The following is a 10,389-nucleotide window of genomic DNA, read 5'->3' on the forward strand; positions in this document are numbered from 1 at the left end:
GGGACTTGAAATAGAGCGTTTTGTTGTGTATTTGTGGATGACAAGTTTACAGAAAAATAGTTGAAGCTACGAAGTAATGCGTCTGTAATAATCTGTGCTGGTGGAAAGTTGTTCCCTGTTGAATAAAACGCGTTTTTGGACCTCCTATGATCGTAACTGAGTGAATTATTATTTGGAATATTTCTACAAGTTGAATAGAACCAAATAAAGTTATTATCAAACTCTAAATGATTAAAAATGACAATAAGTTTGGAGGATGCGGGCATCGATCCCGCTACCTCTCGCATGCTAAGCGAGCGCTCTACCATCTGAGCTAATCCCCCACTGAGCATGCGCATTGACGTCATACAAATATAAACAGACATACGCGCCTGGCTTAGCATGTTAGCACAACGAGCTAAAGCTGTGGCCACGAGTCAAAATACTGCCAATTAAACTGAGCAGACACGTGTCTAACAAAATGAAGAGCAAACGTTAAGATTATGAAGAGCGGATGTGATCTAAGTTGATGTCTTGGTTTTGTACAAAAATATAATAATAATAATAATAATAATAATAATAATAAAGACGAAAGACCGGGGCTTGTTCAGCTGTCACGTGATCACTTCTGCGCTCAGGAAATACGTCACAGAGCCTCGATCAAAGTCCGCTCACAAACAGCCAATCACGTCAGAGCACAAGGAAAGCTCGCCCAAAGGCGGCCCACAACAGCCAATCACGTCAGAGCACACGGAAAGTCGGCCCACAACAGCCAATCAGCGTCTTTGGAGCAAACGCGTCACGTCACGGACTCTTAGATGCTCCGGAGACACGCGGCGCCGCTTTCTTTCCTCAACTCTCTGGGTTTGTGACATTACGAGCGGTGAGTACAAACTGAGGAGGTTTTAGTGGCTAACAGGACTTGAAATAGAGCGTTTTGTTGTGTATTTGTGGATGACAAGTTTACAGAAAGAGTTGAAGCTACGAAGTAATGCGTCTGTAATAATCTGTGCTGGTGGAAAGTTGTTCACTGTTGAATTAGACGTGTTTGGAGACGTCCTATGATCGTAACTTAGTGAAGTATTAGTTAGTATTAGTATTCATATGTACCAGTTATATATCAAATAAGTGATAATTTTATGACAAAAAGATTATTTATGAAGTAAATCCCGCGGAAAATGTGGCGCAAAATAGTTTTTCGTCTGGTTTGTTGTCCGGACAGTTATAGAGTATTTGTACTCAGGTAAACACTGTTACAAGGCTAAAAATACTCAATCACAAGTACAAGTAAAAGTAAAAAGTACACATGGAAAAAACGAATGGAGTTCAAACATGGTATAATTCAAAACAGGATTAAATAAACTGTTAAATGACAAAGGGGAGTTTTTATATGAATCCAGAACATTTGGATGATTCTTATATTGTTTTATTGTAAAAGTGCATCTCATGTAGTCCACTGTTTGTTTCTGTCTGTTTTCTCTCAGATCATGTACGCATATCCTGTGTTTACCCAATCTTCGGATCAGCACCGTTGCCTCCTGATGGCTCCTACTGAGGAGGCGAACAGGAGGGAGGCTCTGCTGTCTGAGAGGGCCCGCAGCAAAGAGGAGGTGTTGGCGGAGGCCGCTGCTTTTGTCCGGGAGAACGGGGGAGATCCTGGTGACGGGTTCCTGGTGCTGGCCCACTGCAAACTCCAGATGGGGAAGTACCAGGGCCAGAGGTTCCGGTGGCTTCTGGAGAATTCCCTGGGTTATGCTGTGTGCCTGATCGTCAGCTTTTCCGGAGAGGAGGAGAGGGACAACCCGCTGTCAGCAAACAAGCACCTGTTCCTCAAGTACACCTCCCAGATCAGGCAGGTTGGAGAGGAGGTGGAGGCGTTCAAGAGGAACCAGGCTTTGCAGCTGGAGGCTCAGAGGACTGGAGACTATGGGTGTCTGGAGGTGGAGTTCGGGGACTTCAGGGGCAGGTCCATGAAGGAGGTGTATGAGGACCCAAGCAACAAGGCCAGGGACCTCATCACCTTCCTGAAGAAAGAGACTCAGACCAGGCCCAACACCAACATGGCCCTCTTCAGGGAGTATGTGCTGCAGAGGACGGCTTCTGATGATGATGCTCCTGCTGCTTCACCTGACACTGTGTCTGCTGCTGGGCTCCTGCCTGCACCTGCTGCTCCTCCTGCTCGTGCCCCCCCTCCATCAGAGTCCAGTCTCTTCTCTGGTGAGTAAAGGGTTTACTGCACACAGGATGTTGGAGACATGTGCTCACTATCTGACGTCATTTCACAGACGCTGCTGCGGTGGACTTCATTAAGCAGGAGGACGACCTGGAGATGCTGACCGCTGCCCCACAGGCTGAGGAACAACTCCCTGAAGGTGTGGTATTTAACACAACATTTAACAAAAATAGCCTCTTTAAGGTTCAACCGCCCAGTGTTTTATAATGAAATTTTGAATCCTTGGAGAGGTCGACGTCCAGGACATTCAGATGCGAATCAGGTCCTCAGGGAGAGTTAGCCAGGGACACACAAACAAAAGGGAGACTAAAAGCCCATTAAAGGATTGATAGCAAACAAAAGGTTAGCTCGTTAGAACACAAAGAGGTGTAAGTTTCTGTTGAAACAAACAACTTTTTATTTTACTTCAGATGGGCTCGTCCGGTGGGCGGGGCTTACCACAGAATAGAATAAATATCCGAGTTCTCGGTCTAAATTCGCCAATTGACAATGACTCTTGGATGAAAGTCGGAACGTCTTGTTTTTTCTAAAACTGTCCAGATGATACAACTGAACCTTTTTCTTCAATGTAACTCTCCGGGCGAATGAGGGGTCACACCCACATGTTGAACTACATGCATTCCTTAAAACAATAACGAAAACTACAGGTGTATGTTAAGTGTTTATTTCTTTTATGTCGCAGTTGCTGAGTGTTTTTCACCATTTCCCACATCCCTTGGACCCCTGGAATGAGTGTGGTGGCAGAATGTTGTCATTAGAAGGCCTTACAGCTGCATAACCATCTTAATTCACTTTCTTTCTTTTCTGCATAGAAAGTGGTGTTTCATGACACCGATGTGGGACTCATTTCATCATCCTGCCAAACTACTAATTATCCATTCATGCTGTGATCACTGTGTAGGAGCTGTCCAGTGGTGAATGAATAGTGAGCGCTGACCCTCTTCACGTAGCATAAACTAATTGCCTGCCTCCTCTTTTTAGCTCGTGTGCCTGCTCCTCAGGCACCACCTCCTGTGCCCGCTCCTCTGGCACCACCTGCTGTGCTCCATCCAACCCCAGAGCTTCCTTCCCACTGGGCTGAGCAGCTTCCCCCGTTCCAGCACGACTGGATCAGGAAGTCATTGTTCAGAGCCAACCCCAGAACTGGGAGGCCAGAGCTCGTTGCCGAGCTGAAGTTCTGGTGGTACCCTCCTCAGGCACCGCTGATCCACACGCAGCCTCCTGCCTCTGCAGATGTCTTCTTCTGCCGCCCGCTGTTCCTCTGGATGCCTCTGAAAATGTGGTCCATTCCACTCGTCTGTGTCCAGCCCAACTGTGGTCATCGCAAGCTGACCGCGGCCGGTCTGTACCGCACGGTGCGCCAGGTCCTGGACATAGACGGGTGGTACGACATGGCCACAGAGTATCTGGAGTGCAAGCGGTGCAGGAAGAAGTACCCGGGCTGGTCTGAGGAGATCCTGAAGCAGCTGGACATGGGGCACCGCTACCAGTTTCCCGCCATCCTGACCTACAGGTACGACACCTTTATCATTAGAACATAAACTAGTAAACACAAGGCATTGCACTACTTTTACAAACTTTATTGTAATTTCAACATTTACAACAACAAAAAGTTCTGTCCATTCAGTGCGTAACATTAAGAATACATCATTTAATACTCAAACCCCACAAAGACGAGCTCACACTCACACAATGAATACTCCAGCTGTCTTTATGAATGTATGACATTAAATTCAATGTTTTAACTTACTGCAGGTACACGTGTGACATGCGTGTGGTCCGGATGATGCGGGAGAGGACGCGGGGCAACAGCGTGACGCAGCTCTATAAGAAGCTGAGGGAGGAGCACAGCGAGGTGTGGGTAGACCGCGCGCTGCACTACTATACGGCGTGCGAACCGTTCTTCCGTGACCTTGTGGAGCCTCCCATCCTCTCTGACCCTCCGCCCCTCCCTGCCCTCCCCAAACCCAAGTGGCTGCTGAACGTCTACTGCAGGGACGTGCTGACCCGGCTGGATGAGGTCAAAGCAAGTATCACCTCCGTGTATGGCGCCATCCTAAAGCTGGACTCCACCAAGAAGGTAAGACTCATTTCATTCTTGTTGTGAAATGTGTTATTGGCGCATAAGAATGACTAATAATTACACTTGTAAATCTAATATTTTATTTTCATTTTGCATTTCAGGTGACCAAAAAGCTGGCTGGAGCAGCCGCAAACACCGCAGCCTGGTGCACCAGCGTGGGGAACGAGTACGGCCAGGTGCTGTGCTCGGTGCTCACTGTGGCACAGGGGCAGGGACTGTGGGCCATGGCAGCGGGGCTCGTGCGGCGCTACAGGGAGGCAGGAGTGAATCCCCCTCACGTCATGTACGTGGACAGACACTGCTGCAGCCCCCACGGTCAGTCCCAGGTCAGAGCCATGTTCCTAGAGTGGGATGAGCTCCAAGTTCGCCTCGACATCTGGCACTTCATGCGGCGTTTCGCCGCTGGAGTCAACTCGGAGGCTCATCCGCTCTACGGACTTTTCATGGCTCGGCTCTCGAGCTGCATCTTCGAGTGGGACCAGGAGGATGTGGCAGCTCTGCGCCGGGCAAAGCAGGAGGAGCTCCTGGCCGCGGGGATGGGAGCTGTGGCGGAGGCGGCCATCAATAAGCGGATCAGCAGGAGGGAGCTGGCGCTGCACTGCAAGAGGAGGACGAGGGGAGTGGAGGTGACCACCAGGGAGATCAAGGCGCTCATCGATGAGCTGGACAGTGATGCAGGGCGGGACATGCTGGGTGTTCCACTGCTGGACCATGAGCACATCCAGCAGATCTGGAAGGACCAGCAGAGGCACATTGCCTGTATCCAGGACCCTCAGGGCGTCTCCCTGTACATGAGGACAGGCAGCCTGAAGAAGGGAGGTGTGGAGCTCAGCACCTATAGCTGCGCCCGCGGCTGCACCTCCCTGGAGTCCTTCCACCTCCACCTGAACCGCTTCATTCCCGGTGGGTCATCACTTTTAGGCAAAGTTTGCTCTTATTTTCAATCTGAATTGATGATGTAAATGTTCTTTGTTTGTTTTAACCAGGGACAAGTGCCAGTGACGTGCACTTCCAGGCCTATCTCCTGGACGGCCTGATGCGCTGGAACGAGGACCGGATGGAGAACGCCTTGACGGGGGAGAGACAGAGCCTGTGCATCTACAACAGCACCAAGAAGGAGGCTCTGCACAGGCTCAGCCTAAAGTTCCTGGGGAGGTCCCTGGTTGATAACTACCGTCCTGTTGGGGCTTACACAGGTAATACACTGAGGAAACGATGTATGGAGAAAATATGTATTAAAAACTCTTAAACTATTTTTAAACTGCTACCACGATAATGTATATTATTTATGTATAATAATGCATATTATTGATATGTCTTGAATGTAATTTAACTGCTGTTATGGGCATGTTTTGTGCAGGCGAGCTGCTGGGTGTAGAGTATCTGTACAGTCAGACAGGTGTAGCTCTGACTGTGGAGGCCCCTGCAGAGGAGGACATGCTCGAGGAGCAGCTGCAGGACGAGCAGTCGGCACAGGACGAAGGCTTTGTGGAGGACATAGAGGACTTCACGGTGCCTGTCCTGTTTGAGCCGTCTCACATCGGTCCAGCTCAGAGCAGCAGGGCAAAGGACCAGGCCTTGGACCCCCAGTTTCCTGCATCAGGACCCGCCTCGCCACAGCCCTCCACATCCAGCCAGGCAGAGGGAGTCTGCGCCCCGCCTCAGCCTCCTGCCCAGGATCCATCCTCTGTGACACCAGAGTCCAGTGTGGGAGACCAGCCTTCAGTGAGTACTTCATTTAGAGTTAAGAATACTTGACTCACACAACAGCATTTAATTCACCTATGAACACATAAAGTACACGTATTAAAGTCTCATTTCACACCTGTTTTTGGAGCGGGTCAAGATTTGAAGTAGTAAACTAAATGTTATATATTGCATCGTCTGCATTTACAGGCTCCAGTTCTGAGGCCTAAGCTGAGGCCGGGAAGACGACCTGTCAGTGCCACAGCCGTACGGCCCATCGCCCAAGCAGCAGCTCGTCCTCCACCATGGCCAGGACACCACCTGTCACTCCCGGCTCCTCCTCCACCAGGGCCAGGACACCACCTGTCACTCCCGGCTCCTCCTCCACCAGGGCCAGGACACCACCTGTCACTCCCGGCTCCTCCTCCACCAGGGCCAGGACACCACCTGTCACTCCCGGCTCCTCCTCCACCAGGGCCAGGACACCACCTGTCACTCCCGGCTCCTCCTCCACCAGGGCCAGGACACCACCTGTCACTCCCGGCTCCTCCTCCACCAGTGCCAGCACAATTCCTGTTACTCCCGGCTCCTGCGCCACTGTCTGGGATTTACCTGATGAGTGCAGGCCCTTTTGCTGTTGGACCCTCAGCAGCGCCCGGAGCAGCGCCCGGAGCAGCGCCCGGAGCAGCGCCCGGAGCAGCGCACAGAGCAGCGCCCGGGGCAGCGCCCAGAACAGCGCCCGGAGCAGCGCCCGGTGCAGGTGATGCGCCCAGTGCAGCGCCCGGTGCAGGTGATGCGCCCAGTGCAGCGGCTCCTGGACCTCCTCTGACTGTGTCCCGCTTCACACAGCGGAACAGGCGACGCCGGGCTGAACAGGAAGCTAGGGGGGACTTTAAAAGACTGTATGTCCGAAAAGTGGCATTCAACAAGTGCTCAAAGTGTGGGCAGCCCAAAACTAAGGAATTAGGGCACAGCTTCAACGGCAAGGCCGCTTTTTGTGCCAGTTCCTCTGGGGGCCAAACTGTGGAACAGTGGTTGGCTGAGCAGCGCCTCAAGGACAAGACAGGAAATCCCCCCACATAGTTTTAGGGGGTCCCACACTTTTAAATATCATTGTAAATACTGTATATACTGCATTAACCTTGTGTTCTGGGTCTTGAGGTGTGAGGCGCTTTCTCTGTTTGGAATTAAATCAAGTTCATTTGTTCACACTTCTGTTCATTGTTCTGCTCTCAGTTTGGTGCATCAGTGTTTACTTTAGCTGAGGGCCACTGTCGATCACACTTCTGAGGAAAGAGGGTCAGGGGGGAAGAGGAAGGGCAGAGGAAGGTCAAAGCAGATGAACTCTTGTGCTTTTATCGCCCCTTATTTCTACTCTTTGCTCTCAGGGTCAATCTCATGGGCTTTTTCAAGTACATCTCCGCATTATTCTAAAATATTTATCATAATTAGTCACATTTATTTCAACTGTTATTAATGAGAATAGCTAAATCACTCAAACAGACTCATAAATAGTAGTATAGGTTTTATTTATAAAGATGCACTTGAAACGTGACGGAGGAAATGACATCAGCGCCGAATCCGAGGGGTGTGAGATCGTGACAGACAATCACCACATTGTTTGAAATCAGTGCATCAAATTACTCCAAAATATACAGCAAACAGCAGGGCACCGGGCCCCCCTGGAGAAGCCCCCCATGCGCCGCCCCCGTGTCCCCCCCGCGCACTCGGATCTGTGCGTTTAACAGTTTTAACACTTTGTGGAGGAAACACCTTCTACAACTCCACGTTTAACACTCACACGACCAACATCGTTACAAACAAACGTGATAAACGTGTAAAGATTCAAATGGAGCTGTTTGTCCTGACAAAGCTGCAGTTCTCAAAGTCTCCTCTAGATGCTGCCAAAGTACTAAAGTTACAACAGGCTGATGACAAAATAAGACCAAAAGTATATTTTAAGACTCCATAAGAGTTATTGCACAGGGTTTCCCTCCGTGATGTAGCAGGGGCCCATCTTACTGTGAGTTTAGAGACTATTTAACTCTGCGACATGAGAACTTAAGACAGGAAACAGACTAAATGCAACATTGAAGCAAAGCTACATCAGCAAAACTATTTTAATTCAACTTATTTTGCACTAAAGTGTTTTAATTCAAAATGTGACATCACCGCTGTCCTTAGTTATATTACACTGGAAAAGAGTGAGAGATTTAATAGTTTATGGTTTATTCCAAAGCTTTATTTTTTCAAAACTTGACTCTTACATGAATAAATGTGAATATGATTTTCTCTTGCTGCTGCTTCATATCAATGGAACAATCTAAAGCTGCTGCACTCGACATATTGAGCTTTATTTCATGACGGTTGTTGAACATATGAACTGTGATAATTGCTTTTATTTCTTTCATATTCCATGATTATGAGCTGCACTGTAAAAATGTTTTGAAGAACATGATTGATAGAAATGATTGTTGATGTTGTGAAAGCACAAACATGAATAATAATAATAATAATATGGCCATAAAGTAAGTCAGAGGCAGCTTTAGTGGCCCTTGGATCTGGACTTCACATTTGACCTGAAGAAGAGGACAGACGAGTGTGGGAGGAGCCAACCACACGTCCAGGAGTTCTGATTGGACGAACGACACAGAGCGGGACTGAAGAGGACATCGTCTGAGCTCAGATGGGACATTGGGGTTTCATTGTGTTTTCTACTGAATATTGAGTTCAATAAAACAAAGTAAACTTGACCTGTGGCTCCAGTCGTTCTTCTGGCTTCTCCAGCTCGTGCTGTTTTCTCCTCTTTCTGACTCTAGTCATCGGACCAACTTTATTATTATTACTACAATGCAATATTACAGAGCCATGAATCTGTTCTGACCTGTACCTGGCCACACACCGTTTTAAATGTGATCGTTTCAATGGAAATGGAAAAGCAAAGAATACATTTAGACTACACTAGTGATATAATGTCTCTCAGTGTGTGGTCACGTCATCAAATTAGTACAAAATGAGTCACATCTTCTTTTAATATTCAAACAAGAGTCAGTTTATCATTGTTTTCTCCATTTGGTTCTTCTGCTTTTGAGAGTTTTGAACTTATAGCCGTGAGAAACTCTCTTAAAGCGTGTGTTCTTTGTGTGTTTTAGGAGTTACATCAGTGTCATTTCAATAACTGACTCTGTTTGACATGAAGCGCTTATTTACTAAACTTGACTATTGTTTTAATCTGATGTAACTCAATTAAAGGTTATTTTCTAGATGTTGTAACAAATTATGGGCCTAAAAGGTTTGAATTATTAAGAGGTAAATGTTGATGATTTATGGATGCACTGAACACATTTAATATGACATGATTTGTTGTTGACTCCTCCTTGAACCGACACCTTAACGTGGTGGAGGGGTTTGAGTGCCCGAATGATCCCGGGAGCTATGTTGTCGGGGGCTTCATGCCCCTGGTAGGGTCTCCCAAGGCAAACAGGTCCTAGGTGACGGGTCAGACAAAGATCGGTTCAGAAGCCTCTTATGACGACGACACAATCAAGGCAGTTTACATCGCCCGGATCGGCGTCACCGGGGCCCCATCCTGGAGCCAGGCCTGGGATGGGTGCTCCATGGCGAGCGCCTGGTGGCCGGGTCTTACCCCACGGGGCCCGGCCGGGCACAGCCCGAAAGAGCGACGTGGGGCCGCCCTCCCGTGGGCCCACCACCCGCAGGAGGATCCATAAGGGGCCGGTGCAGAGAGATCTGGGCGGCAGTCGACGGCAGGGGCCTCGGCGACCAGATCTCCAGACACAGAGACTAACTCTGGGGACATGGAATGTCACCTCGCTGGGGGGGAAAGAGCCTGAGCTTGTGCGGGAGGTTGAGCGATACCGACTAGATATAGTCGGCCTCACCTCCACGCACAGTTTGGGCTCTGGAACCCATCTCCTCGAGAGGGGCTGGACGCTCCACTTCTCTGGTGTTGCCCGCGGGGAGAGGCGGCGGGCTGGTGTGGGCTTGCTGATAGCCCCTCAGCTCAGCCGCCACGTGTTGGAGTTTTGTGGCGGCCTACGGGCCGAACAGCAGTGCAGAGTACCCGGCCTTCTTGGAGTCCTTGGGAGGGGTACTGGACAGTGCACCGACCGGGGACTCCGTTGTTCTACTGGGGGACTTCAACGCCCACGTGGGCAATGACAGTGACACCTGGAGAGGGGTGATCGGGAAGAACGGCTTCCCCGATCTGAACCCGAGCGGTGTTCAGTTATTGGACTTCTGTGCTAGCCACGGATTGTCCATAACGAACACCATGTTCAAGCACAAGGGTGTCCATCAGTGCACGTGGCACCAGGACACCCTAGGCCGGAGGTCAATGATCGACTTAGTTGTGTCATCAGACCTCCGGCCGCGTGTCTTGGACACT

The 10,389-nt window shown here is 49.4% G+C and overlaps 1 non-coding gene across 1 annotated transcript; it reads right to left on the reverse strand.

Moving 5' to 3' along the window:
• Positions 1–250: 250 nt before the first annotated feature.
• Positions 251–323, reverse strand: trnaa-agc (transfer RNA alanine (anticodon AGC)). Its single transcript has one exon. It is a non-coding gene; the product is annotated as a tRNA-Ala (tRNA).
• Positions 324–10,389: the final 10,066 nt, after the last annotated feature.

This window comes from Eucyclogobius newberryi, unplaced genomic scaffold, assembly GCF_026437365.1.
Source record: "Eucyclogobius newberryi isolate DKJ021-1_F unplaced genomic scaffold, fEucNew1.0.hap1 SCAF_21, whole genome shotgun sequence".
Taxonomy (NCBI): Eukaryota; Metazoa; Chordata; class Actinopteri; order Gobiiformes; family Gobiidae; genus Eucyclogobius; species Eucyclogobius newberryi.